Here is a 24,025-nt window from a genome sequence, read left to right as displayed (position 1 = left end):
TGCTTTTGGATACCTTGTAAGTCTAACCCTGATTCCAGATTTTTCTCCATTTTGCCTTAATTTTGTTTAAGGCAAATTTTGACTACAATTAATCCTGGCTGATAAGAAATGGCTCCACTTTCATTCTCATTTCCATTCCTTTCTAAAAATAAGCTTTTCACTTTGGAACAATTTTAGATTTATTCCATTTTTTTTAATTAAAAAATTTTTTTAATGTTTATTTATTTTTGACAGAGAGAGAGACAGAGAGAGAGAGAGAGAGACAGAGCCTGAGTGGGGGAGGAACAGAGAGAGAGACACAGAATCCAAAGCAGTCTCCAGGCTCTGAGCTGTCAGCACAGAGCTCAACGTGGGGCTCGAACTCACAGACAGCGAGATCATAACCTGAGCCGAAGTCGGACGCTCAACTGACTGAGCCACCCAGACGCCTCTATTCCATTTACTTTTGATAATAAAGTGGTGCTTATTCTAGGAATGCAAAGTTGGTTAAGGATTCTAAAGTCAATCTAATTTTTACCACTATAACAGAAGGAGAAAAAGCATGCAGCCATCTCAATAAGTGTGGAAAAAATACTTAAAAAAAATAAAACATCCATTATTGACAAAAACATCTTAGTAAAGTATTAATAAGATGAAACTTCCTAAATCTGAAAAACGTTGTCTTTAATCAAACTAGTATAGTACCTGTAAAAACAAACAGACACATAGACCAATGGAACAGAACAGAGAGCTGAGAAATAAACCCACACATATACAGTCAAGTAATCTATGTCAAAAGTGCCAAGACTACATAACCGGAAAAGGGTAATCTCTTCAATAAATGGTATTAGGAAAACTGGAAACCCACATGCAAAAGAATGAAATAGGATCCTTTATCTTTTTTATACCATATACAAAAATCAAGTCAAAAGGGATTAAAGACTTAAATGTAAGATTTGAAACTGTAAAACTCCTAGAAGAAAACATAGGGAAAGAGATCCTTGATATTGGTCTTGGTTGGTGACATCCAAAGCAAAAGTGAACAAGTGTTACCATATCAAACAAAAAACTCCTACATAGCAAAGGAAATTACCAACACAGTGAAAAGGCAACCTATAGAATGGGAGAAAATATTTGCCAATGACATATCTGATAAGCGGTTACTCTCCAAAATATATAAGGAATTCATAGAATTCACTCAAAGAAACCACCTGATTTAAAAATGAAAGAAGCTGAAGACATTTTTCCAAAGCAAACATACAAATAGTCAACAGGTAGATGAAATGGAACTCCTCATCACTAATTATTAGGGAAATGCATATCAAAACCACAATGAAATATCCCCTCACACCTGTTAGGATGGCTATTATTAAAAGACAATAGATGAAAGTGTTGGCAAGGGTGTGAGAAAAGGGAACCCTTTCTTACCACTGTTGGTGGAGATGTAAATTGTTACAACAATTATGGAAAACAATATGGAGGGGTCTCAAAATATTAAAAATAAAACTTAGGGGCGCCTGGGTGGCTCAGTCGGTTGAGCGTCCAACTTCGGCTCAGGTCATGATCTCACAGTCTGTGAGTTCGAGCCCCACATCGGGCTCTGTGCTGACGGCTCAGAGCCTGGAGCCTGTTTCGGATTCTGTGTCTCCCTCTCTCTCTGACCCTTCCCCGCTCATGCTCTCTCTCTGTCTCAAAAATAAATAAAAAACATTAAGAAAAAAAAAATTAAAATAAAATAAAATAAAAAATAAAAATAAAACTTACCATATGATTCAGCATATATCCACCGCTGGGGATATATCCAAAGGAAATAAAATCAGTATCTCAAAGAGACATTTGCACTCTCATGTGCATGGGCACATTATTCACAATAGCCAAGCTATCAAAACAACCTTAAATGTCTGCCAATGTATGTATGTATGTATTTGTGTGTGTGTGTGTGTGTGTGTATATATATATATGTATATATATATATATGTGTATATATATACATATATATATACACATATATATATATATACACACCACATTTTCTTTATTCATATATATCCATATATCTATATCTCATACATATATCTTATATATATAATGGAGTGTATTATATATTAATATATATGATATATACATATATATACATATATACATATATGTATACACACACATATATATATATGTAATGGGTATTATTCATCTATATAAAGAAGGAAATCTCACCATCTGGGACAACATGGTTGCACCTGGAGAACATTAATGCTAGTGAAATATGGCAGAGAAATACAAATACAGTACGACCTAATTTATATGTTTCTAAAAAGGGTGAACACATAGAAGCAGAGGATAGAGTGATGATTGAGAGGTTTTGGTATAGGGAAAATAGGAAGGTATTGGTCAAAGGCTACAAACTTTTAGTTACAAGATGAATATGTTCTGGGAATCTAATATACAACATGGTGACTCTAGTTAATAATAGTGCATTATATCCTTGAAATTTGTTGTGTTCTCACCACCACCACCACAACAAAAAAGGTAACTATGTGAAGTGATGGATGTGTTAATAAATTGTGGTCATTCACTTCACAATGTGTATGTATATCAAACCATTAGATTGTATACCTTATATATACATAATTTTTATTTGCCAAATACCTCTATACCTCAAAAAAGGTGGGGAAAAAAGGTTATCTACAAAATTCCTAAAGCAGATACTATAAAGATTAAATATTGAAAAAATTCTCTCTGAGATTGACAGTGAGACAAAAATGTACTTTATACTTCTAATTGATACCATATTGAAGTTTCTAGCTAATGCGATAAGGAAAAGAAAAAACATTTTAAGAACGGGAAGAAAGAAATGAAGCTGTGTAATTATTAGCTAATGATGAGATTTGTGTGTGTATAAAAATCTCAAGGATTTCAGATAAATAATTAAACATATAAAGTCAATTTAACAAGAATGCTAAATAAAAAGTCAATCAATAATATCAATTCAATGTCTATAAAACAGGTAGAAAATGAAATTTTAAAAAACTTATAGGGCATCTCAGTGTCTCATTGGTTAAACGTCCAACTTTGGCTCAGGTCATGATTTCAGTTTGTGGGTTTGAACCCCGCATTGGGCTCTGTGCTAACAGCTCAGAGCTGGGAGCCTGTTTCAGATTCTGTCTCTCTGTCTTACAATAAATAAATAAACTTAAAAAAATAATGCATTTATTTAGGTCAATAACAGAGGACAGCATTTTCTACTTTTTAATATATTTGTTCCATATCAAGTAATATGTGCAAACAGTGTGTCATACCTTCTTAAATATAGCAATAAATTTCAAATGTGGATTCTGTTTCGGATTCTCTTTAAAAAAAATTTTTTTTACATTTATTCATTTTTGAGAGACAGAGAAAGAGCACAAGCAGGGGAGGAGCAGAGAGAGAGGGAGACACAGAATGAGAAGCAGGCTTCAGGCTCTGAGCTGTCAGCACAGAACCCGACATGGGGCTCGAACTCATGAGCTGTGAGATCATGACCTGAGCCGAAGTCGGACGCCTAACCGACTGAGCCACGCAGACACCCCTGGATTCTCTTTTAAAACTATAGTAATATTACTGAGTTGTTCAGGGACCTTATATTCTTATGTTCTTTACCTGACTTTTCTAGTTTTTGAGAAAGGAAGAATTATTAGTTTCCTTTTGAGTGATTATACAATTAGAAGGATTAAAGATAGAAATATGTTAGACTGTGGTTAGAGAAATAGATTAGAACACCTGGCTAATAAAATAATGAGTATGATCACTCTGTATAGCTTAAATATTCTTTGATCACCATATTCTTTTTTTAAAAAAAATTTAATGTTTATTTTTTAGAGAGAGAAAGAAAGAGACAGAGCGTGAGTCAGGGAGGGGCAGAGAGAGAGAGGGAGACACAGAATCTGAAGGAGGCTCCAGGCTCTGAGCTGTCAGCACAGAGCCAGACATGGGGCTTGTATTCATGAACCATGAGATCATGACCTGAGCTGAAGTCAGATGCTCAACCAACTGAGCCACCCAGGCACTCTGGATCACTATATTCTGTGTTTTGCTCTAACTTCCACCAGGGTATTTTAAAATTGCACACCTTTGATCTCAATGAGTACCAGGAAGAAGAGTTCCTATGACTTAATTGACATCATCTGCACTATTAGAAAAACACAATTCAGAGGTTTATAAAATGATGATGTGCTAGGAGTCTCATCCTTGAATGTGGGAAATGGTTGATGTTTCACGGTTGATGGTTGTGTGCACTGGTACAAACTCTATGGAAGGAAGTTTGGCGAGCAGTAGCGACAGTCTGAAATGGGCAATTTCTAAGCCTCTGTACTCAAGTTACAGCAATTACTCAAAGGAAACAACTAATGACACACAAAGACTTGCCTACGAGGTTATTTGATGTAGCATAATTTATATTAGCAAAAACCTTACTGTAGTATAAATGTCAAATAATAAAAAATTATTAAATACCCATGGCATATTTATATTCACTTTGGAGCCATTAAAATAGGACTGTACATGAATTGTTATAAGACAGTATCTGGCCAGACAAAGCAGTAATATTCAAATGCTGTCCTCAACTAGTCACCTTTCACCTGTGATGCTATGAAAGGATATATATGCATGTGACAGAGTCAAACGGAGGAAGACATTATGCCAAGGCTCCTGTGACTTTTAATACTTAAATGACAGCAGAACAGTTCTTTCTGACACATTTTTCCTGCATCAGCAGGACCTGACTCTACTTATTACAGTATCCATTTCCCCACCCTCTTCCCCCTTTTGTGACCCTACTCCCTTTAAGCAAGTTCAGAACACAATTTTTGAATTCCTGCCCATTTTACTTGATGCTACCCCCTGGCTCCCATCTCCATGTGCAGAACTGACATGATTTGCTGGATCTATGTGTCCTTCCCTGGGTTTCTTTCTATTTCCTACTGTTCTTGTTGTAACTACAAAGTAACCCCCTTTTATTTTAAAAAGTGAGCTCTTTGATATCTTACTTCTGATGCCTTATGTTCTGATTCCAAATCTCAGAATAGTTTCCTAAAAGCCTGAAGGCTTTGTGCCTTCTCACTGTGGTTTAACTCTGAAGAGATCTATTCACTAGACTTTAGACTGATATATGGAACAGATATATAACCTTCTTAACCCTCGGGTTTGTGATAATTTCACTGAATTTTTATTCCTCCTCAACGCGAGAAGCAAACACTACCCTTCCCCCTATTTGGTAGAGGTCCCCAATCCTATTACTTATTTTTTTGTATCATTACTGTTATTAACTCCACTGCCCAATGAGGTAGAATCAATATTTTGGATGTTGGAAGTTCATAGCTGAGATCATATTCCTACGCTGTAGGCTAAAACAATTCATATTCTTATACTGTAGGCTAAAAGATCCTAATCAGGAAGGACAGTCATCCCCACTGTAGTGGGGAGCATCTTGTTGGTGGAAAAGCAGGCTGTATACAGAATCTCAGCTTCTTTCTCTCTCATTCTTTCTTTTTGAATGTCTTAAAAAACATTTTTTTTAGCATTAATTTATTTTTGAGAGACAGAAAGAACGCAAGCAGGGGAGGGGCAGAGAGAGAGAGAGAGAGGGAGACACAGAATCTGAAGCAGGATCCAGGCTCTGAGCTGTCACCACAGAGCCTAACGTGGCGTTCAAACCCATGAACTGGGAGATCATGACCTGAGCTGAAGTCGGACGCTCAACCGCTCAACTAACTGAGCCACCCACACCCCTTGAAAGTCTTTTAATGACTTACAGTGCAAACAAATAATGACAAATAATTAAGTGGGACAAAAAGTACCTTCCAGATGGTAGGTATAAAAGCATCACATTTTTGCTTTACAAAAATGTCCTCCACAGCCACACACAGAATTAAGATGGGAGGCACCAGTTGGGCTACCTGTGACTGGTAGAGAAGCATGGTGGCAGCAGCTGTTGGGGTTAATTTCTCCTTGTCTTTTCATGTCTTTAATTTTGAAATGGTTTACAAAGAAACCACATTTATTACTTTACCATTAGAGAACATTAATGTTCATCTCTTTTAAAAATGTGGCTACTTTATCTTGAACATCCTGAACAAACCGTGTCAAGGCCTAAGTTTTGTTTGTTTGTTTTTATCTGTTTTCAATCCTCTTGTTTCCCCAACTTCATCATCCTTTAGTGCTATTCTCATACAACACTGTCTTATTTTTAGCTTTAAAATAAGAAATGTTATAGACGGGATCCTGATTTGAAAAAAAATGTACAAGTTTGCTTATGGGAGATTTGAATACTGACTGCATATTGGAACATGTTAAGGGGATTCTTCACTTTTTCAGACATCATGGTATTGTGTTTATGTATTTTAAAAATTCCTTATCTTTTAGGGATATAAATGAAATGTTTGTGAATAAAAAAAACTTTAAAATAAAGTAGTATTTCTTTTAAAAAATGTTATAGATATAAGAAAGAAGAACTTTTTCACATTTCTAAAACACAGCCCTTCCAACCTAAAAATAATAATAAGCACATATAATGTGTTTCTCAAGTTCTCGGTTTCTAAAACCTCCCTTCTACATTCACTGCCTGCTAGTAGAAGTCTCCATTAATAAAATAAAATCATGCAAAAGGCCAGTGACTATTTCATTCTAAATATATGTTCTGTATCATCTCTGTGCTCAGATTAGAAGTAATTCCTGGACAGATACATACTCAGAGTTCAGCTTGGTGGTGGACCATGGCTGTAGAGCTGCTTCCATTTACCCTGTTGAGGTAAACAGTTACATCTTCACTCTCTGCTTAGCAGCAAGTAACAAGAAACACTACATTATAAATAAAATGAAAGGGACTGAGGTCACTTCAACTCACCTTCTAAGCTTCCTCCACTTTAAAATGGTAAAATAAAATATTCATGAACTACCATTATGTGGCTGAACAAAGAGGGAGGCATTTCCTCTGACTTATATTAATCCATGATAGCCCATAGCCTCCTATCAAGTCAATCATTTACACCCATTTCTACCTCGTATATGAATAAGGAAGGTAGAAAACACAAATGGCCATGCAAATGATGCTTGTCAAGTAACATTAGAATCAACAAGTGAGACAACTAATCAATCTTTCTAACAGCATGACAAATATACTGAATCAACATTTCAAATATTCACTGGCACTTTGAACAAAAAACACTACCTAGTTCATCCACAGAATAACCTATTTCCCCAAGGGATATCCAAGGATGCCCAAGGCAACCCATCCTTTCTGAGAATTTAGGGAACATAAATGAATACTGAATGCAAGTTTATTTTCAGAGTTAAAATTTTACGCACTTTAAGTGAAATAGCAATACCGAAAGTAATTTAACATCTTTTAAGATAATTCAAAGTGCTTAACTCATTTAATATAATTATCTCTTAACATTGTTATATAGTCTCTATTTTCCTAGTGCTCTTTAGAAAGGACAAACTACCCTTCCTTTTACCATAATTTTCCCCTTGTCTATATCTAATTGAAGAGCTTTCTATCAGGAAACTTGAAAAATGGATAATTACTGCTCTGGGGCCTCTCGTCAACTATGAACTTGGGAATTGGAGTTTCTGGCCTTTCTTAATGAAAAGTGTCTGAATTAAATTTCCTTCATCTCACAAGTATCATTTTTTTTTTCTTTTGGTAAAAAGTTTCCCAGAGAATCTCTCTTAATAGCCACTGGCAAAACCCATAATTCTACTACTGAAACAATGAGATCTATTTTCCAGATCATCAATCTTCATTCTCCAGACAGATACAATTGTTTGAAGAGTTGCAATTACATTATCCCTCGGTGCTTCTTCAGCCTCCACATTTGACTGATTCCACAGTTAAACAATTAAAAGGCCAAAGGAATTGAGGATTAATTTTTATCTCTAATAATAAAAAGTTCATTGCATTGAATTCCTTGGTATCAGCATCATCACCCTCCTAATTAAGAGTGCAATAGTTATATAATCTTGCAAAAGGAGAAATGGAAGTCAGTACGCATTCATGGACTATATAATGCGAGCGTAGTAACTGCAATCATCTTGACTGTATGGACAGCACCATTTTATACTACCTACAAATGAGTCAATTTAAAGTGCTAGGCTTAGCCTATATAGAGCTAACACTTAATTTCATCCTCTGATGCTAAACATTACATGTTTTTCAATAGCAAACTATATTTAGCAAGAAATAGGTCTAGTAGATTCCAAACCATGGGATCAAGAGTCAGATGCTCTACCAACTTAGCCAGCCCAGAAGGCGTTAGTAGATTCCAAACCAAAAGTAGATAAATAGGATGAACCACACACAGCATCAGCATGTATAATGTTCTACTTTAGTTGGCATCAAAGGCCAGCAGGAGGCTGTGCCTTGCAGTCTTCTAATAATCAGAAAGGAGTCGAGGCCAGCCCTTCTTCACATTCCCTTCCCTTTCTGCACCACTGCTCCTATCATCTCATCATGTTACCATCAGTTCTGTTCATGTTGGGGTTCCCCTCAATGGCTCTAGGAAGACAGGCCTCCCTGTACCTGCCCAGGTACTGAGGTTTGGTTTCCACAGGCCTCCTCCCGGAGGAGGATCTCCTCCTGGTTTCCACTAGCCTCCTCCAGGAGGAGGATCTGAATTTTTCACCAGCAGCCACAGTATCAGTGAGGTATGGTGTTGGAACCACTTTTCTTTTAAGTTTTTATTTAAATTCCAGTTGACATACAGTGTAGTATTAGTTTCAGGTATACGACGTAGTGATTCAACACTTCCATACAACACCTGGTGTTCATCACAAGTTCACTCCTCAATTCCCATCACCTATTTCACCCATCCCTCTTCCCACCTCCCTTCCAGCAACCCTCAGTTTGTTCTCTATAGTTAAAAGTCTGTTTTTTGGATTGCTGCTCTCTTTTTTTCCCTTTGCTCCTTTGTTTTGTTTCTTAAATTCCACATATGAATGAAATCATATATTTGTCTTTGACTTATTTTGCTTAGCATAATACTCTCTAGCTCCACCAATGTCATCACAAATGGCAATATTTCATTCTTTTTATGGCTGAAAAATATTCCATCATATATCTATATATCTAATCTATATCTATATCTATATCTATATCTATATCTATATCTATATCTATATCTATATCTATGTCTATCTCCCATATCTTCTTTATCTGTTCATCAGTTGATGGACACTTTGGCTCTTTCCATAATTTGGCTATTGTAGATAATGCTGCTGTAAACACTCTGGTGCATGTAATCCTTTGAATTAGTGTTTCTGCATTCTCTGGGTAAATGCCTAGTAGTGCGATTGCTGGATTGTAGGGTAGTTCTGTTTTTAACTTTTTGAGGAACCTCCATACTGTTCACAGCAGCTGCACCAGTTTGCATTGGGAGCCACTTTTCAAGAGAAAATTGCCTGTGAGCTTCTGGAGTACTTCATGGTCTGTATACTCTGAGTGCTTGGCACAATGCCTCAGATGAGATAGAAATTAAAAAAAAAAAAAAAAAAAAAAAGACACCAAAACCTGGAAAAGGAAGGATTTACATTAGAAATTGGCCTGGGGGAAGAAACTGGCCTCAGGATTTGGGTCTTATTAAGTGCTCTTTTATACACTTGTGTCTCTGAGTCTTAACTTCTTCAGGGTAAAATTTGACAGTAGGAGAAACAGAAGGTAAGGAAGGTGAATGATAGGCTGGGAGAGAGGTCAATGTTTTAACTGTATGATTTATGACAACTTTCCTTGATCCCAAAACCACAGACCCCTAAACTTGCCTTCCCCTAAAACACTCCATGAAATCATCGTAGAAATCACCCAACAAATATTATATTTAAACATTAAAAATTATCTTAATCTGCTAAAAGTTGATGGTTTTCATCTAACAGAACTAAAATTTTATTTAAAAATATACACCTTAGAAAATTACCTGAAGTCTATGTAACAGTTCATGAGTGGGCTTCTGACAACTACTTATTGTTTTTTCTAATTCTCTCATGAGGCAACTGACTAGTTAAGCCAACATTTGTATTGTTTTATCAATACATCTCCATATTTTATTCATTTCAGAATTTATAGACTAATTTCAGTATCAGGACTCGTCTTCCATACAACTATCACAGTCAACTACTGGGTATTTCCCAAATAATATGAAAACACTGATTCAAAAAGGTATTTGCACCGCTGTATTTATTGCAGCATTATTTACAATAGCCAAATTATGGAAGCATCCCAAGTGTCCATGAAGAAATAAATGAATAAAGAAGATGAAGTGTGTGTACACACACACACATACACACACATATACACAAATATATGTACACACAAAATAAAGAGTACACTTATCTTGATGAGCACAGAATACATAGAATTGTGGAATCACTATATTGTACACCTGAAACTAATATAAACCTGTATGTTAACTATACTAGACTTTAAAAACATTTAGATGAAAATAAATAAATAATATTAAAAAAAAAAAAACTATCACAGTCATACAGCCAGTCATGAAGGAAATGACCTGAACTATAGGGGAGACTCCCCTGAGACATGATGATTATTATTGGATTGCTGTTCAAGAAATGGGCTAACTAGTAAACATCAAGTGGAGGGACCTGTGTATTGTAATCTATTCTTTGGTTTCTGTTTCACAGGGTCAGTTGCTGTTTGTCATTGTCTTGACTCACTCATGAACCCCAAATTTCTCTATTTCAAAATGCTGGCATGGAGTATGTTGCCCCACCCTAGCATTCACCAGCTGACCTACACCTGCTGCAACCCATATCACAGCAGGTCCTGTCACGTTGGTTCTCAACTCTTAGAAATACCTGCCTCCACCCACACAGAGTTATCCTAGAAATTAATAACTAACAAGCTACTATATTAATAACACCACTCTGTCCCTCGTATATAATATTATAAAGCAGACATCTTTGGAGTACAGGTCAGTCATTAAGAGAACGCATCTGGAGTCCAACAGACCTGGGTTCACGTGTGACTCTCAAGAGTACTAGCTGTGTGGCCAACAGGGTGCCTTCATGTCTCTGACTCTCATCCATAGAGTGGTGCTAACAACCCTACTACCTCACTGGGTTGATGTGAAGATTAAAAACGCTGCATGCATGATAGCACAAGGACTGGTGACAGTATTTGTTCATCTGTTGGGAGCTACTGTACTAGTGCTATTGTTAATGAAAAGGGGTGTGCTTTAGAGTCACAATTTGTTCAAATCATGGCTCTGCATTTCAATTTCTTCATTTGCAAAGGGAGGCTGGCACCAATATGTTATAGATTTGGTTCGAACTTTAGAGATAAATATATTAAAATCCTTGGTAAAACGCCTGGCACGGGGCAAGCACTCAATGAATGGCAGCCACTGTAATAATTACAGATGGAAAATGACTTTGGTTATGAGACTGTAATTCATATGCCATAACTATCAAGTTGTTTAAAGTTTAAAAGTCTTTTGAGGGGCGCCTGGGTGGCGCAGTCGGTTAAGCGTCCGACTTCAGCCAGGTCACGATCTCGCGGTCCGTGAGTTCGAGCCCCGCGTCAGGCTCTGGGCTGATGGCTCAGAGCCTGGAGCCTGTTTCCCATTCTGTGTCTCCCTCTCTCTCTGCCCCTCCCCGTTCATGCTCTGTCTCTCTCTGTCCCAAAAATAAAAATTAAAAAAAAAAAAAAAGTCTTTTGATACCTTTCAGTGCTGCTGTTCTCACTCCATCATGATCCTCACACTGGCAAGGATACATTATTCAGGCAGAAATGCACCCAGCCTTTCTCATTTTCTATCTACTGAGAAGGGTCTCACCTCTACCAGCTCAGTTTCTTTCCCTTCTCTACCTCAGAGTCAGGTTCTGTTGCCAGGCAAGTTCTCTGGGACTTCTGTGATCTAGAAATGAAAGAAATGGGAAAGAGGAGGAAGAAGGGAGACAGGTGGGTTAGAGGTGGGGGAGGTGCCGGGGAGACTCCAGAGAAAAGATGCTGAAGGAACTGAGAGAGGGTGAGAAAACTGATGAAAGGAAGGGAAAGGGAATTTCCTGAATACTGTTTCATGTATCCTTTTCTTAATATTCTAGGAACATAAGTAAAAACAAACAAAAAAGAAGAGGAAGAAGAAAAAAACCCTCTCCTGTTGTTAGACTATGTTATTTCAGTTGCAGTGCTTCCAGGCTGTGCCACATGAGTTGTGGTTTCTACTGGGTAATAAATACTAGGGACTTGGCTGCTCCAGGAGGCAGAAATGCCATAGGAAATCAGGCACTGTGTAAAGACAGAGGCTACTTAATTTCCTAGGAAGGTAGCCATTTGAAGGAAATGCCTTTAGAACTCAACGCTCTGGAGTATCTGGAGAGAGATTGCCAATGGTGTAACAAGGAAGAGAGGCTTCCCTAGTCAAATCAGAGAACCAAGGAATCAGATGACCAGGGAGATCTGCCCCAGAGTATGTGTTCCTCAGTGGACCTGGAGATGGAGTTGGGAAGCACTAGGAGCCCCATAAAAATGGGGCCCAACACCAGGGTAACATCACTTAAATTCAAGAGGTAGACCAGCAGCCCTCCATGCAGAGCAAAGAGGAGACATCTGCCAGAGAGAGAACTTGGAAGACAAAAGGAATGTGGAAAAGAAGAGTGCAAGAGAAGGGAAAGTGGGCTTATTAGGCTATGCAACCATGGCAGTAAAGCACTATGCAACGGATATTTTCCATCTGCCCTTCCAGAGCCATATATGTCCCATTCTCCACCCTGCTCTGTGCCCTGGGGAGACTGACCTTTGTGGACTAGATCAGTGGTTCCCTTGTCCTCTGGCTTCCGTTTGAATTCAGTTAGTTCATGTTGGCTACCAGTAAGAGACTAGACTACAAGAAGAGAGGGAAGGCAGGCATTTGTGTATGTCATTTTCACCCTAGACTTTGTTTGGATTTACTTCTTTCTGGTGGCAACAAACTGGCTGCACCCTTCCTAGAAGATAGCAGCTCCTTGCCTGCTGGTTGTCCCTCTGCTGTGCTGCACCTGTCTCTGGCTTCTGGCAACGGCTCTCTTCTCTCATTGTTTCAGGGTCAAGGGACAGTAATTAATTCCAGCTGTTGCTAGTTCCTGGCCCTTCTCTCTCTCCCATTTGTTCTCTTAACCCTGTCCACACTTTTGAAAATATCGCCTTCATTAAGCTCTCCTCAATTACCTGCTTGAATGTACCATCTGCTGCCTGCCCAGACACCAACAGATAGACCCCAGCACAATGATAACTGCACAATGAGAAAATGCAGACGCGGTGCATCGCCCTCCTAATGAAGGCAGAGGGTGAGAGAAAATATGAGACTAGAACTAAATCACTGGACTGATGACTTACTTTGGTTAGAGGATGTTTATTAAGTTCATGCAAACCAAAGTTTGATTCATGGTAATATGATCTACTTGTAATTATTTTCCATGATGATTATTTTGGTAAAACAAGGCAATATATTTTGCAGGATTCTGGTATTCTTAGAATAAGCTGATTTGCATTGTTGCCCAATGGAAAGGGTTTTTGGGTTTTTTTGTTTTGTTTTGTTTTTAACCATTTTTACCACTTATTGTGTTAAGTTACTTCATCTTTGTATGCCTCAATTTTCTCATCTGAAAAATGGGGATCATAATACCTTCCTTGCAAGGTTAAATGGGTTCCTGCTGGATGCATGCTTGCTCACAGTAAATCCTTAACAAGTGACAGTTATTCTTGTGCTTCATCAAATCCTTTTCTACCCCAAGTGTCAGTTAAGAAATCCAACAAGATTGTGGCCATATCAGAGGTGCTTAAATAGGGATGAACCCAATCAGTTCCCTCAGCACTGATTTAGATCTAGATGAAGAGGACTGATAAACTCCACCTGCACCCACCTTGCTTGCAGGGAAGCTGTGGCCAGGTTCCAGCAATCAGCTCCTCTGTCCTATTTCCCTTTGATGAAAAATGAGCTCTGGAGTGTTTATTTTTTCAGAAATATATTCCAAACCACATCAATTTGTGCTACATGCCATACTTCAATCCTGAATTATTAATCAGTTAAAATCCTCAGAATTACTCTTGAAAATTCAAGTAAACTAGCAATACAGAATTTTCAAGCTCTAATATGACTCAAAAATTCATTTTCAAAGTCTTATCTTTTCTTTGTACTTTATTTTCCATAGCGAACATTCTTGAGAAATTTGCTCAAGAATGTTCTGCTGAAAAAATATCAGACACATAGAATATGTTTATGAACAAATACTAAATCTTAGTTCTGTTCTTTTGTATGTTAGGCATCCTACTTGGCACAATATTTTTAGCATTACCATACCTTCATTCACACGTACAATAAATATTTACTGAGTGCTATTCACAGACCTAGATTCTGGAGAATCTCCAGATAATAAATACATAGAAATGTATGCCCTAATGGATCTTATATTCTAAATACAAGGTCAATGTATCTTCTTCATCTTTCCTATATCTCTATTTACCAAAAAGTACTGGATTGCCAATGAATCTAGTGTTTCCAGAAACAATATAGGATGTCCAGTAGATGTGAATTTCAGATCAACAATAAATAAGTTTTTTAGTATGTCACAAATATTTTGCTTGACTAGAGGTATTCATTGGACATTTTTATACTAAAAATTATTTTTAAACTGAAATTCAAATTTAACTGGGCATCCTGTCTCCTTATAGGCTAAATCTGGCAGTCCTAAAGGAAGACACTACTCTGTACCCTACTTGCTGAGTGACTTTGTGCACATAATTTAGTTTTTCTGGACCTCAGTTTGTTCATCCATAAAATGAAGGATCAGGTCCAAGGGAAATTTAAGGTTCCTTAAACTCCCTGGTTTCAGTTCTTCCCTAAGCAAGAGATCATGTCATCACATTCATCCACTTCCTCTCCTCCATTCATGACCTTAAAGCCAGTGGTCCATTCTCTGGCCCCACTTCTCCAATCTCCTTTCCTCAGTACCCTTGGTGATAACCTTGATCTGACCCCCAGTGCCATGCCTACTGGCTTGACTAAGGCTATTAGTATTAATGCCAGTGTCCTATATTTGAGTAGAGCTTTGTTTCACAAAGTGCTTTTCCATACATGACATTACTGCAGTTTGATACATTAAATTCTTTCCTACATGTCATTCAAAAAGTTTTGCTGAACTTGTCTTTCATGCCGCTGCATAAATCATCTTTCTCATCTACCTCTGTGAGCACTGGAAACCTTCTAAGAGATCTTCTCTCAATTAAAACAAGTCTGCTCTCATCTTTGAAGATTTTCCAGGGATTCAGTGTTTATCAGTCTTCCATCTTTAGTGCCTCTCCCTCTGTGCACACTGGAGTTTCCTCCTTGCCCCTTCTGTTCACAGGAGCAAGTACCTGCCTTCACCCGTGTTCTTTCACCTTCTGACTCCTGTACCCTGAGGGGCCCATGGCAAGCCTGAACCACACAGTCCTGGTTACTCAGCGTGGTTCCTGCACCAGAAGCATCCCATTCTCTGTGAGCTTGTCAGAAAACACAGTGTTCTGCAGTACTGGACTCTCCACGAGAGTCCTGAACCAAAACTTGCCTTTTTAAGTTTGAGTAGCATTGACTTGGAACACCTCTAGTCAGGCACAAGTTTTCCATATTTTTCAGGAGATCTGTACTACTTGGTCTATATTTATTGGACTATCCCAAGAGCAATAGTTTCTAACCTTGTTTCTGCCAAGGAACCCCCACAGGATGACACAAACTGCCATAAGGAAGGGAGGCTCACCTCTGTAGTGACTCTCATCCCACCTACCCTGCATACTCCTTTTACAGGTCACTTATTTGCATTAGCTAGGACACTGAATGACTGCATGAGGAAGAGGAAGAATATCCCCGCCATGTCCTGATATCTGTAACACTGTCCCCTAAGTATATGAGCAATAGGGAAATGTGAACTATGATTTTCCCTCCCTACTGGTTGTCTGATATGACCAAATGAATGGACTCATTTTGAAAATGGATACAATAATACAATAATGAATAACTTCTGATACAGAGATGATTCACGACTAATTTAAAAGCACTTTACAATTTCAAAGTTCTCAGAGCTTGTTAACTAACAAAAACAATCCAGAGTTCCACTGGCTAAGTTTTTTCCATTTGTGTTCTGCTCCACAGAGCTGTTTCTGAAATTGATAGGCATGTAACATCATTCAAAATACTTTTTATGAAATAATCACAGGTACAAAAAGATTGACAGAACCAACAAAACAATAACTGCCTGTCTTGGTAAATAGATATTTGGTTGTTACATCTCTTTCAGCCTCAAGGGACAACACCAAACAAATATGAAGAAACCAGTTTTTGTCTGACTGGAATATTAATCTTCGGATAATAAGATGCCAAAAGGCAGGAAAAGAATTCTATATACTGAATCCTCAAATAACCCAAGTTTGTGGAGGCAAAAATAAAAACACATGGTCTTTTTTCTTATAAGAGCAAAGTCAAAGCATCCAGTGGTCCAAATATATATGAAGGCTAAAAATATCAACATAATGAATAGTGGACTCATTTACACTCAAATATAGTTTACCTATTTTATTTTATTTATGTTTTAAAATTTTTTTAATGTTTGTTTGATTTTTGAGAGAAAGAGAGCACAGGCTGGGGAGGGAGACAGAGGATGTGGTGACAGCACGAAGCCTGATGGAGGGCTTGAACTCATGAACCATGAGACAATGACCAGAACTGAAGTCAGACACCTAACTGACTGAGTCGCTGATGAGTGATGATTTATTTATTTATGTTATTTATGTTTTTACATGTCTATCTTTTGAGAGAGAGAGAGAGTGTGTGTGCATGAGCAGTGGAGGGGCAGAGAGAGAGAGAGAGAGAGAGAGAGAGAGAGAGAGAGAGAGAGAGAGAGAATCCCAAGCAGACTCCCTGCTGCCAGCACACAGCCTGACTTGGGGCTTAATCCCACCAATGATGAGATCAGGACCTGAGCCAAAATCAAGAGCTGGACACTCAACTGACTAAGCCACCCAGGTGTCCCAGAAGTTTATCTATTTTAGTACTATATTCACAGATTAAGAAATATCCAATTGTTGTTAAGAGAGATAAATAAGAAAATATCTTTAAGATCCAAATTCATTATTATTATTAAATTCTACATAGTAGTTTACTCTGTGTGTTGTCAACTCATAACTTAAGTTGAACTGATAACTGACTCATAGATCTTTTATCAATTCTAACGTTCACTACTGTACTTTACTTAAAAGGATTTAAACAATTAGGATAATTAAATTGGTATCCTTAGGACAGGTAAAGAGATGACAAGTCTGTTGTCAGACTATGGAGAATTTGGAATAGCCCTCAACTTAGCTGCATTACTTTTTATTTTAAACTCTAGATTTACATCACCAAAGTAGCTGTGCAAATATTAGTTACTAATTTCAGCAAGTTTTGAAATTCACTTGTAAAATATGTATTTACATTATTAAGAGAAAATACAAAATTGCCCATGAGTTGATATTTTAAAGTTAATAGGCACACTACTGACCATGATGGCATAGAGCCACACTGTTTTAAAAAGGAGGAATCGAATAAAATATTCTAGGAATTGAAAAGGAATTGGACTTCAGGGTTTTAAAGACCAGCAGTTGTAGACTTTTGAAAGGAGACATCTGTGAGCTTTGCTCAATCTTCTTAGCCTTTGACTCATTCTATCTTTTTTTTTTTTTTTGAAATTGTCTTCTCTATATGCCCTTAGGGCCATATGATTCTTGCTTTTATACATCGTTAATTATCATAGGTCAGGTAGCTTTAATCTATTTCATTTATTTCATCTCTAACTAGAGTGACCATACCATTTATCATCCAGCATTTTGAGAGTGAAAGGAAGCAATATTAATAATGCCAGCTTACATCACATGTAAAAATTAACACAAAATGGACCAAAGACCGAAATGTAAGAGTTAACACCAAAAAACTACTAAAAGAAAACATAGGGGTAAATCCTCATGATCTCGGATTTGGTGAAGGATTCTTAGTTATGAGACCAAAAGCATGAACAACAAAAGAAAAAAAAATTGATAAACTGGACTTCATCAAAAAAATTTTAGTTGTGCTTCAAAAGATAGCATTAACAACGTGAAAGAATAATCCATAGAATGAGAGAAAATATTTACAAATCATGTATCTGGTAAGGAACCTGTATCTAGAACATGTAAAGAACGCTTACAACTCAATAATAAAGAAGACAAAAATCTCAATTTAAAAATGGGCAAAAGATGTGAATAGACATTTCTCCAAGGAAAATATACAAATAGTTACCAAGCACATGAAAAAAATGTTGACATCATTACTCATCAGAGAAATGCAAATCCAAACCACCAAGTGATACATCTTCACACCCACTAGTAGGGCCAGAATGAAAAAGCCAAATAACATTAAGTGTTGGCAAGGATATGGAGAACTGGAACACTCACATATTGCTGGTATACTTGTAAAGTGGGGCAGCTACTTTGGACAGGAGTCTGGCAGTTCCCCCAGTGATTAAATATAGAGTTACCATATGGCCCAGCAATTCCACTCTTAGGTATATACCCAAGAGAAGTGAAAACATAGATCTACACAGAAACATGTACATGAATGTTTATAGCAGCATCATTCATAGTAACCAATAGAAGGAAGCACTCAAATGTCAATTAATATATGGATGGATAAACAAAAGTGATAGATCTATACAATGGAATAATATTTGGTCATAAAAAGGAATGAAGTGCTCATACAGGGTACAACATGCATGAACCGGGAAAACATGATAAGTGAAAGAAGCCAAACACAAAAGACTACTGTATGATTCCATTTATATTAAAGTTCAGAGTAGGGAAGTATATAGAAGCAGTAAGTAGATTAGTGTTTCCCTAAGGCTGGAGGTGGTATGGGGAGGACAGACATATGGGGAACAGAGGTGGTAGCTAAAGGGTATAGGGTGGGTTTTTTTTGAGGTTATAAAAATGTCCTAAGATTGACTGTGATAATGGTTGCATAAACCTGTGAATATACTAAAAACCACGGTATTGAACACTTTACATGGGTGAATTATGATGGTATATAAATTATATCTTACTAAATCTATTAAAAGAGAAAAAAAATATGGTGGGACAATACATACAAACTGGGACTATCCTGAGAAAATTTTGATGCACTGTCACCTCTCATTTCATCTGGGTGTCTGACCAACTCACTTTCCAGAGAAGGACTGTTGAGAAAGTTTGATCAATTCTATACTTATACTGACACTGTTTGAAAACACAAGTCAAAAAATATGTCCTGATGAAGTGGCTAGGAAAGAATTTTCAGGCTGGATGAAAAAAATGTTGACTCATTTAGAAGTATTCTCATACACAGGGGCCTCTAGACTACTTTTCAATAAGCTTGAATCAGCAGCACTGGACCATCTACTAGGTAGATGAAGCATGTGCTTTGGGCACTCACTATATCAGGGCCCTCCTTCCAAATAAGTTTGGCTGTGATGAACTTTTCAAGAAGGCTGCATTTAAAAAACCATAGGAAGAAGTTGTTTTTATCTTAGTATACATCTTGTGCACGTAATACCTGAAATCCAATGGAACTCAGTATCATAAATTTCATTTTGAATTGTAATATTCTCAGTGTGGGACCATCTAGAGGTCCTAATCCTAGCCCTGTGAAGAAGAAAATGTGGACAGAAATATTCAAAGGGCAATGTTGAAGCTTAGCATAGGCACAGACAGGAGGGTCACAGCAAGGACCTGTGAGAACCAGACCAAAGCAGCATTCCCATCCCCTACTGTTCCAGTTGGTGTAAGAATTGAGTACTTTCAAATGGCTCTCAGGGTGGGGGAATTCCCGATTAATTGAGATGAAATGCTCCCCTACCTTGAAGTCAGATTTAATTTTGTTTATGAAAATAAACATATATGCTATTTTATTTTATTTTATTTTATTTTATTTTATTTCGTTTCATTTTTTTGCACAACTGATTTTCTGGGGGCAAAATTCATACTCACCTCACTACCTGTGTCCATTTAGCCAGGACTGTGAGTGAAGACTTTTGGCTTCTTTACAGTCCAGTTGGAAATTAGAGTGTAAAATCCCTACCAGTGCTATGGTTTTAAGATGATTCTAATCCCAAGAACTTATGTGCTCTTTTCCTTTTTCAGCAAATTGAAACAATATTTGTAAATTTTGAATTGTATGGCTGAACTCTGTAAGAAATGAAATCATTCAGATTTCATTAAGAAGAACTTGCTAACTGGATCACCATTTATATACATGAAGAGGGTTTTCGGTTAGTATTTTAAGAAGGAAGCCCAGTTTGCTATTAGGATACACAGCTTTCAATAAATCGTGGCTAGGGCAATAGGTATGGAAAATATTAAAGAGTTTATGTCACAAAGGTTTTTAGCTGGGTTCTAAAAATAACCATCATATATACTGAAGATTCTGGAAGGCAATTATTATTTATCCAACTCTGACATCCCACAAAAGCATTTCAGTATATGAGAGGACAGAATAACTTGGGAGTATCACATAAATTCCAGAATCATTTATTCAAATCAAATATCCATTTTTACATCAAGGGCAACTACTTCTTCATAAAAGAACAGTGTAATATATTACCTAGAAATGAATGTTACATATTTATAACTGTGGCTGGTAAATCCCAGTCATACTATTATTATGCCATTAAGCTGGAAATATATAGAGTTGAAAGAGGAGTGATCATAATAAAAGCACTTTATTCTGCACATAATACCTGAAATTCAATCTAATACAACTTCCAAATACCAGAAGTTTAATGTTTATGGTCTTTATTGAATAATCTTCTCTTTCTTTGACTAAAGTCAATAAAAAGTCATCTCTAAACTTTTCAGCGAAGCTAAAAACCATTATATTAAACTACAAGGTCATCAAGATAGGAATAAAATCAAGAGATCATCCTTCTGATCCCTGCTAGCTGATGCTTTAGTACTTTTCTTCTAGTTCACTTAAATATTTTAGTGAATTGGAGTTTGACCAACATTTTTTGTAATTGAGCTCCTTACTTACATATTCATATTTGACTTAGAGTTATTTTGGGACACCTGCGTGGCTCAGTCAGTTAAGCGTTCAACTTCGGCTCAGGTCACGATCTCACAGTTCGTGGATTCTAGCCCCGTGTTGGGCACTGTGCTGACAGCTCAGAGCCTGGAGCCTTCTTCGGATTCTGTGCCTCCCTCTCTGCCTCTCCCCGACTCGTGCTCTGTCTCTCCCTCTCTCTCACAAAAATAAATAAAAACATTAAAAATTTTTTGAAAATTTGAAAAAAATCGAGTTATTTCAAGGAAACTAAAATTACCAAGTAATGCCATAATTATGCTAGAAAGCTCTTTAGGTTTAGAGGAGGCAATTTAAAACAGAATTTTATTGTGATAAGATATACATAAATGTACCATTTTAACTGTTTAAAACCGTACAGTTTAGCAGCATTAAGTACATTCATACTATTGTACAACCATCACTACCATTCATCTCCAGAACTTTTTCATCTTCCCAAACTGAAACTCAGTACTTAAACTCTCTCTTCTGTCTCAATGGAGGACACAGTTTTAAATAATATGCTTTTCAAAAACATACATTTGTAAATTGGAATTATAGTCTTAAGAAGAAACCCTCAGTTAAGGGGCTCCATGTACTGTTTTGCACTTTAGAAACAATGACTGTGCATTAGTGACACATTCTATTGGAGGCATATTTATTGATATTATAGAATGGTCATATATTTTGGATTTGGGCTATGTAATTACTTTAAGATATCAACAGAATACTGCAAATATTACAGAATAATAAGTTGAAACAGGATTTAATAATTTCTGCTTTTAACAAAAGACTCAGAATACATATAGAGGATATGGATATCAAACAGTATGTTGTTGTGTTTGGATAGCCACATAATGACCCTGATTTACTCAAACAGAAACGTTTTTTGTGTAATTTCCCTAAGGATGAGTGTGGATTTATAAGGATTCATCTATGCTTTGATATACCATATCCTTTGTGGGCACAATATGGCACATATTTGTGAGCAGATGAATATATAATATGGCATATAAACAGGAAAAATCTGTAATTAGCATTGAAATGAATTTAAAAAATAAATGAGGAGAAAGAATGCTTTTTACATGTCAGTAAGAAAATAAGCTATTTCTTGCAAAAAAGACTTACCATCATAAGCAAAGAAACTTGCACAAAGCACCTGATTCAGATGACCTGACCTGGCTGGAAGGAAGCATATGTAAGTCTGTCATAAATGACTCTTCTCTGCATATACTCTTCAAGTTCTGGAGCTCATGACTTTAAAATTAAGCCTTGTGGGATAAACCAATCTTCGCTGACTACATTCTTACAGACCACACTTGTTCCACCCAATCCACATTCTGTTGGTGGCAGGCTAGGGAACACTTCCCACCCAAACTTTCCAATGCCTGAGTGTACCATATTCACTCACCCTAGCCTTTTCATCCTCACTCTCAAATTCAAACCACCACATCAATATGCCATGCGCCTTGGACTCCCTGCCCTGTGCAAATTTTGCTCTTTTCCAATGTGAGCTCCAGATGACGTATCTGTGCTCTCAAAACCTAGAACCCCTCGGGGCGCCTGGGTGGCGCAGTCGGTTAAGCGTCCGACTTCAGCCAGGTCACGATCTCACGGTCCGTGAGTTCGAGCCCCGCGTCAGGCTCTGGGCTGATGGCTCGGAGCCTGGAGCCTGTTTCCGATTCTGTGTCTCCCTCTCTCTCTGCCCCTCCCCCGTTCATGCTCTGTCTCTCTCTGTCCCAAAAATAAATAAAAAATGTAAAAAAAAAAAAAAAAAAAAAAAAAAAACCTAGAACCCCTCAGTGATGATGTTAGATAGTAGAGTACGATAGCAAAGGAAGACCATCAGTTTTCATGTTTTTGTGGGATGTTGAATGGATTCTATTTGAAGAATGTGGGACTGGGCAAGCAGAAACCACAACTAAAAATGCTGGTAATTCTGGGCACCTCCTTAACTTTCAAATATAGTTATTAATATTGACCGATCTTACGGTTCATACACTCTGAAAATCTTACATGCAGTTCAGAAATCCTCCCCACCTGGCTTCTGGCAGGAATATTACCCATTGATGAAAATAGAACAGTACACCAAGAATAGCCAGAGTAAGGATTCCCCTAGAAGTATTTTCTTTATTCACCTTAACACAGTCTCATTCTCTCTCTTTCTCTCTTTTTAAAGATTTTAATGTTCATTTATTTTTGAAAGAGAGACCGAGTGTGAGCAGGGGAGGGGCAGAGAGAGAGGGAGACACGGAATCTGAAGCAGGCTCCAGGCTCTGAGCTGTCAGCACAGAGCTTGAGGCAGGGCTCAAACTCAAACCAGGAGATCATTAACTGAGCTGAAGTCAGATGCTCAATCAACTGAGCCACTCAGGCACATCTTTTTAAAATGGAATTTATATGTAAACTCAAGAGTTCTATTATATACTGAGACAATAAGAACAGCTAACAATTATTGAGAGTGTACACAATGCTAGGAACTGTCCTAAGAGTTTTAGACTAAATTGTTCATTTAAATCTCACAGCAATCCTATCAGGTAGCAACAATCATTATCCCTATTTAATACACTGTGCAGAGAAAGTGAAAGAGAGATTAAGAAACTTAGTCAAGGTCACCTAGCCTTTACCCAGGTTCACTACAAACAGCCAGATTGCACTCTTAATCACTAGTTTTAAATGTCAATATTGTTTGCCCACATGTAACTCCTTTTCATTTTCCAGTTTTACCTGTTTATAAACAGACTTTAAGAAGCTAAATAGCAGTACAGATTGGCTAAAAGCCCTGGCATTTGCTAGTCATGCCTGAGATTGCTGCCATGTCAGGATGGCCTTTGCTGGGCACCTTGGAATTTCAATTCAGTAACTGGTATCTCCACAATTTTTTATTTTGCATACATTTTTATAAGCAATTCACTGCTGAACTTCAAAAAGTCACTTAATTTACACAGTTG

General features: G+C 37.3%; 1 protein-coding gene across 6 annotated transcripts in view; it reads right to left on the bottom strand.

The window, feature by feature from the left end:
- Positions 1 to 24,025, bottom strand: part of ZNF385B (zinc finger protein 385B) — a 405,481-nt gene that overhangs the window by 226,435 nt on the left and 155,021 nt on the right. Inside the window, exon 1 of one of the 6 annotated variants that reach the window (XM_058712569.1) lies at positions 6,701 to 6,732. The exons of the other annotated variants lie outside the window; for them this stretch is intronic. The gene's annotated coding sequence lies outside the window, so the exon portion shown is untranslated. Of the gene's footprint in view, positions 1 to 6,700; positions 6,733 to 24,025 lie in introns of those variants that run through there. 6 annotated transcript variants of the gene reach the window in all.

This window comes from Neofelis nebulosa, chromosome 2 (assembly GCF_028018385.1).
Source record: "Neofelis nebulosa isolate mNeoNeb1 chromosome 2, mNeoNeb1.pri, whole genome shotgun sequence".
Classification (NCBI taxonomy): Eukaryota; Metazoa; Chordata; class Mammalia; order Carnivora; family Felidae; genus Neofelis; species Neofelis nebulosa.
Note: the sequence above shows the minus strand (reverse complement) of the source record. Positions and strands in the feature narration are given on the sequence as shown.